General features: G+C 43.7%; 1 pseudogene; it reads right to left on the bottom strand.

The window, feature by feature from the left end:
- Positions 1-639: 639 nt before the first annotated feature.
- Positions 640-4,274, bottom strand: LOC104991021 (annotated as a pseudogene).
- Between the last annotated feature and the right edge of the window lie 2,619 nt (positions 4,275-6,893).

Raw genomic sequence — 6,893 nt, 5'->3', positions numbered from 1 at the left:
CTCTGGTTGGCCAATTGTTTGTTTCCTTATTTAGGTTTTAAGGTGAATGACCTGGGGCTATTCGTTTCCATCAACCTGATTGCGAATCTAAAGGTGCAGTTGAAATGTCTATTTTTCTTGCCATCCTCAGAAGAGATTGCACAGATCTACTCTATGATTCTCATTCTTTTCAGCTTACAATACAAATAGCTTATTATTTTTTGCAACCTATGTCTTATAATAAAGCAGTGCTGAAACATTAAATAGAAGAATGTTCAGTTGCCATATAGGCTACGAAAATGATATGCTGGTGGTGATTTTTAAGCTTGATTCTAAATAGATTATGAAGAATGGCCCTTGGAAGACGTGGTTCAAATTTTGCTATTTAAGGTATCCTGAAATCATAGGCTCATTCTCCCTAAAATTTCAAAAAGCATAGAGCTTAGGCTCTTAAGGGTATAGCAGTGATAAAAAGCTTTCATAGTCATGTCTAAAAAGCAACACTTCATAGTTTTCTGTCTCCAATGGTTCTCTAATATACTTGTAGAAGGAAGGCAACAGAAAACCAAGAATAAAAATAGCTGAGCTCTCCACAATTGGGCTTCCTGCTTACTTTCCCTGTTCAAAGAAAAGAGGAGACACCATCTTGCAATAGAGGCTTCAAAGACAACTGGGCTTCTCCAGTGACAGTCGGCATTTGATGCCCCATATCTCTTGGTTCTTCTGTTGCCAATGGTCGGCCTGGTGATGGTGGTGAAATGGGAACAATTAATCTGTAGATGAGGGGGGGCTTCCTTTAACAGTTGAAGGGTACCGTCTGCCACAATTCCAAAGACTTGTAGTGTTTTTAATGTGGGAATTTCCCCAAGTTCAAGTAAAGTTTCAGGTATTATGTCGTAGCATCAACTGAGTGATAGGTGTTGGAGATAGTTGAGTCGGTAAAATTCTGGAAAGCAGTAATTTTTCAGCATGACACCATCGCTTAAGTCTAGGTGGACAAGATTGGGACATCTTCCAACTAAGGTAGAGACATCTGATCTCTGCAGATTCTTTCGGTACTCGCTGAGATTCAGCTGGGTGATGGTCTCTGATACATGTGCAACAGCTACCTGTACATGCTTTTCAGTGAAATCATAGAGGTTCAATTCATCCAATCTGGAAGAACTGCTCAGCGAAGTCTTCAGGGCAGATTCAGAGAATCCAGAACACCCAGAAATGTTTAGTTGCAGTAAATGTGTGTTCTGAGCAAGATTATCAACAATGGGATCTGAAAGTCGGAGGCCTTCCAGGCTGAGATTCTGCAACTTGGAGCAGTGAGACAGAAGACCTTGCAGGGTAGACACATCGATCACAGAGTTCGACAGGTCCAGGTGCTGTAGACGAAAAGGGCTGAAACGTTCAACTAACGGTTGGTCCATAAATGATTGTGGACAAGGGAAGGCAACCACCCTTCGGGACAAAAATACAGAGAAACACAGCTGCAAAAAATTGTCCAGTTATAGAGAATACATACTACTCCAGGGCTTTTAAAAGAAAGGCCTAGAATTCAGTTTGTATTCGGAGCAAAGCATGAATACAGATTGAGACTAAAATGGAAAATTTTAGGGCAAGAGTCTGGTGCAGATGAGATGGCATAGGAGTGGAACACTGCAGGGCACATAAGCAAACCCCAGCCCAATATACCTGTAGAAAAACATGATCCAATTTGAAATGGCTCATCACTGATAACATCTTCTGCTCCTTGGTTTCAATATATATATATATAAACACCCCACAAAGATAGGATCCAAGTAAACAAGTCTATAGATCTGGTCTAGATCGGTGTGTCATCGCCATGGTTGTCTTGTGCACTTAAAAACCTTACTTTCAGTTCTTTTTAATCTCATATTATTAAAGGAGATATCAAGTGTAATTAGCATCCCCTCAAAAGCATGTCGGCTTTCTCATTCTTGAAGAAAGGTCGTTTAATTAGTTTGAGCACACTGAGAATCAAGTTGTAGAAACACAAGCAAGCAAAACCACAAAAAAAGATCTTAACAGTGCAAAACTTCAGTCTGACAACAAACTTATCCTTTGAAATTCACAATTAAGAACTCAAACTTATAGAGATCATTTTGTTTTTTGGTTTCTCTCTCTCTCTTTTTATCGGAGTATAGTTGCTTTACAATGTTGTGTTAGTTTCTGCTGTGCAGCAAAGTGAATCAGCCATACGTATACATATGTCCCCTCTGTTTTGGATTTCCAAGAGAGAACTGTGACTCAGAATTTTGCTTTAGTTCATGGAGTTAATAAGTCAAGAAATCCTGCAAGGTCTTTCTAGTTCCAAAGTCCAGGAGATCCACATTGCCCTCAGCAGCCTCCCTCAAGGTCAAAACTTGGAGACCTTCTGTGCAGCAAAGTGAAGCAGCTATATGTATACATACATCCCCTCTATTTTGGATTTCCTTCCCATTCAGGTCACGACAGAGCATGGAGTAGAGTTCCCTGAGCTATACAGTAGGTTCTCAATAGTTATATATTTTTTTACATAGTAGTGTACCTGTCAATCCCAACCTCCTAATTCATCCCAGCCCTCTCTTCCCACTTAGTGTCCATCTGTTTGTTCTCTACGTCTGAGTCTCTATTTCTGCTTTGCAGGAAAGATCGTCTATACCATTTTTTCTAGATTTCACATTGCAGTTTATTTGCCTTATTTTGTTTTACAAAAGAAATGCATGCTTATGGTAAAATTAAAATCATGTATAAGATTATCAAAACTAAAAAAAAAAAAAAAAAGCCCTGGAGACTTTAACTAGACATGTGAGCTGCACACAGTGCTTAAATCTGTGGGGCCAGCTCCCCCAAATGTGAACTGGAATAATAATCTCTGTTTCGCTACCCTAAAGTGGAGGTTATGAAAAAGAAAAATGGGGCAGTAGCTGAAGATCCATCTGAAAAACTTGTAAGCCCACATTCTAAATATACAGATGTACTTTCATTTCATGGCCAAAGAGAATTACACTTCTCTCCACTCTTAAGCATCACCAAGGCTTCGCAATGTTTTTATCTTCTTGTTTCGTCAGCAGGAAAATATTTCCTTAAACCTCCCTTTCTATCTGGCAAATTTCTCTGTCCCTTAAACCCACATTTTCAGGCACCAACTCCTTCAGGAAACCTTTCCTGACTGCCTCTTCCATCTCCTTCACAGCCCAGGCCTCTGTCAAAACTCTTGCTGCATGGCACTGTCTCTGTATTTTCACACATCACCAGACCCAGAGGTGAGGAGCCGTGGTCTAGTGTCTTCTGTACCCCTGGCCAGGAGTGGGATGTATGTTGCAATGCTCTGAGGAGGCCTGTTGAACCTAAGAACGTGGCATGAAACTATCGAGTCTGAGTTTCCTAGATGGACTTCCAGACCCAAACCCAAGAAGCAACTCTCCCTCTCAGGAAGAAACAGGCTGTCCCGAGTGAACCAGAGTGAAGAGCAAAGACAACAACTCCGCTCTGCCCTCCTTTCTCCAGCTGCTTCCACCTCACTCACCCAGGTAGGTGGGACACCCTCCTGGGGGTCTTCCTAGGGTGCAGGACTTTCATTTTTAAAAACTAGGACAAACCTACAGAGGTGGGGTGGGGGTGGGAGGGAGGCTCAAGAGGTAGGGGATCTATGTATACATATACCTGATTATCAGGTGGTGCTAGTGGTAAAGAACCTGTCTGCCAAAGCAAGAGATGAAAGAGATGCAATTTCAATCCTTGGGTCAGGAAGATCCCTTGGAGGAGGAAATGGCAACCCATTTCTGTATTTGTGTCTGAAAAATTCCATGGACAGAGAAGCCTGGTGGGTTACAGTCCATGGTGCTGCAAAGAGTTGGACATGACTGAGTGACTGAGCACACACACACACACACACAACTGATTTACACATTGCTGTATAGCAGAAACCAGCACAACATTGTAAAGCAATTATCCTCCAATAAAAAAAAGATAAAAAAAGAAAACCAGGACAGTCCCAAGTCAACCATCCCCAGATTTCAGTTCCCAAACTTTCAGATTGTTCATTCTAACCCCAAGCATAGAGATGACCCTGCTGTGGGGAAGCGGTACTCCAACATGGAACTTGTCTACCATGTCAGCCAGCAAACAGAGAAGCCTCCGTCTCACCATTGCCAGGTGGCCGGGACACCAGCAATGGTGCTCCAGCTGTCAGTGTCAGAGAACAGAGAACCCAAGCCTGTTCCCAGAATCTTCTTTGCCAGACCCTCAGATGTCTGCTGTGTGGACAGAAGGTCTTTGGGGGAATACTCAGCAGCTTTCATGGCTTCTGCCTGCTAGATGCCACTATCATCTGTTTCTCCAGACATCTCCATTTCCAAGTGTCTCCTGGTGGGTGCCTGTGTTCCCAGTCACTCAGTCATGTCTCACTCTCTGCAACTCCCTGGACTGTAGCCCACCAGGCTCCTCTGTCCATGGGATTTCCAGGCAAGAATACTGGAGTGCATTGCCATTTCCTCCTCCAGGGGATCTTCCTGACCCATGGTTTCAACCCAAATCTCCTGCATTGGCAGGTGGATTTTTTTACCACTGTGACACGTGGGAAGCCCCAGGGAGGAGCAAAAACACCCCTGGTTGAGAATCACTGTCTTAGATGGATCGTGACCACCTTCCACTTTTCAAATGCTTTGCAAGTTCTGGGTGTGTCACTTGCCAGCTCTGAAGAGTGGGGTGGGGCATGGTCAGCCACTTGGAAAACATCCACCATAAAAGTTCATGACTGGGGCTTTCTGGCTTCTGTGCTGCCCTGAGATAACTAAGGGCTGGTGTGGTGGGCACTGTAGCAGCAGTTTACTTGCTGAGAAGACAGAGCCGTGTAGATCTGCTTCTTCGATACTTACTATTCTGAGTGGGGCTTGCTTCAGCCAAGGCTTTATTTACATCTGAAGGTCTCTGATGAGGCTTTTCTAGAGAGCAGATGGGGCTCTTCTCTTGCAGGGAGTGAGCATCTCAGAATAAGGGTGGAGACGACATTGGCAGAATGAAGCAGCTGGCTGGCTGACAGTTGTTCCACGGTGGGGCTAATTACAGCGGCATCTTCCTCCTTGTGGATCAGGAGGGGAAACACTTTGATCACTTACAGCTTCTGTCTTGGTTATTCTGTGGCACCTGCTTCAGACCCTATTGGTTGGTAGGCACCTGATGTCAGTTCTTGAAACAAGACAGTGCAGAGCAGAGGATGAAAGACATAAGCTGGGGGAACAAGACCCCACCATTGTGGTTTCCTAGCCCTTGTCAAAATCTGCATAAAAGTCAGCAAGACATACTAGAACATAAAGGACCAGACAAACAGACTGTTTGGAAGACAAGAGGTGCAGTGGAAGCAGAGGTGGCTGTCAGCACCCCAACTGTGTCTCTTTTGTTCAGGACATTATGGTCCACCATGGCTGATTTATGCCAGTCTCTGCATCTCTCTGCCTGAGGGCTTTGGAGGTGGCAGAGCCTGCAGCAAGGAGGAAGTACTGGAAAATTAGTCCTCTGCCTCCAGGAGCATGTAATGAATGGTCGAAGGCAGTTGGGGTAGCAATATCCCAGCTCCCTTGCCCCTTCTGCTTATACTCTTGACACAAGTATTCTACATCAGCTCCGTGTTTCTGGGTTAGGATTATGCTCCAACTATCTCCTTATCTCAATAGAGTTTTTTTTTTTTGCTTTCTGACACACTGCATATTGGCTACTTTTTCTCTCCTATCTCACTTCCTCCCTCATATGAATGCATATTGGAATCACCTCCTAAGTAAACCATCTATTCTCAAATCCTCAATGTATCAATAAAGTTTATCTTTGAGGAAACTCAAACCGTTGTATGCAGGTCAGGAAGCAACAGTTAGAACTGGCCATGGAACAACAGACTGGTTCCAAATAGGAAAAGGAGTACGTCAAGGTTGTATATTGTCACCCTGCTTATTTAACTTATATGCAGAGTACATCATGAGAAACGCTGGACTGGAAGAAGCACAAGCTGGAATCAAGATTGCCGGGAAAAATATCAATAACCACAGATATGCAGATGACACCACCCTTATGGCAGAAAGTGAAGAACTAAAGAGCCTCTTGATGAAAGTGAAAGAGGAGAGTGAAAAAGCTGGCTTAAAACTCAACATTCAGAAAACAAAGATCATAGCGCCTGGTCCCATCACTTCATGGCAAATAGATGGGGAAACAGTGGAAACAGTGGCTGACTTTATTTTTGGGGGTTCCAAAATCACTGAAGATGGTGATTGCAGCCATGAAATTAAAAGAGGCTTACTCCTTGGAAGGAAAGTTATGTCCCACCTAGATAGCATATTAAAAAGCAGAGACATTACTTTGTCAACAAAGGTCAAGGCTATGGTTTTTCCATTAGTCATGTATGGATGTGAGAGTTGGACTATAAAGAAAGCTGAGTGCAGAAGAATTGATGCTTTTGAACTGTGGTGTTGGAGAAGACTCTTGAGAGTCCCCTGGACTGCAAGGAGATCCAACCAGTCCATCCTAAAGGAGATCAGTCCTGGGTGTTCATTGGAAGGACTGATGATGAAGCTGAAACTCCAGTATTTTGGCCACCTGATGCGAAGAGCTGACTCATTTGAAAAGACCCTGATGCTAGGAAAGATTGAAGGCAGGAGAAGGGGATGACAGAAGATGAGATGGTTAGATGGCATCACCAACTCAATGGACATGAGTTTGGGTAAACTCCAGGAGTTGATGATGGACAGGGAGGTCTGGCATGCTGCAGTTCATGGGGTTGCAAAGAGTTGGACACAACTGAGCGACTGAACTGAACTGAACTGAAACCACTGACTGAATACTAACAGATGAGGACATGGTATTTACCTGCTCTAAGGCTGTGTCTGTATGTTGACAGAAGGGTGCACACAGATATGCAATGTCAAATGCATCAT

This window comes from Bison bison, unplaced genomic scaffold (genome assembly GCF_000754665.1).
Source record: "Bison bison bison isolate TAMUID 2011002044 unplaced genomic scaffold, Bison_UMD1.0 scf7180017864181, whole genome shotgun sequence".
Taxonomy (NCBI): domain Eukaryota; kingdom Metazoa; phylum Chordata; class Mammalia; order Artiodactyla; family Bovidae; genus Bison; species Bison bison.
This window is presented reverse-complemented; position numbering and strand designations above follow the sequence as displayed.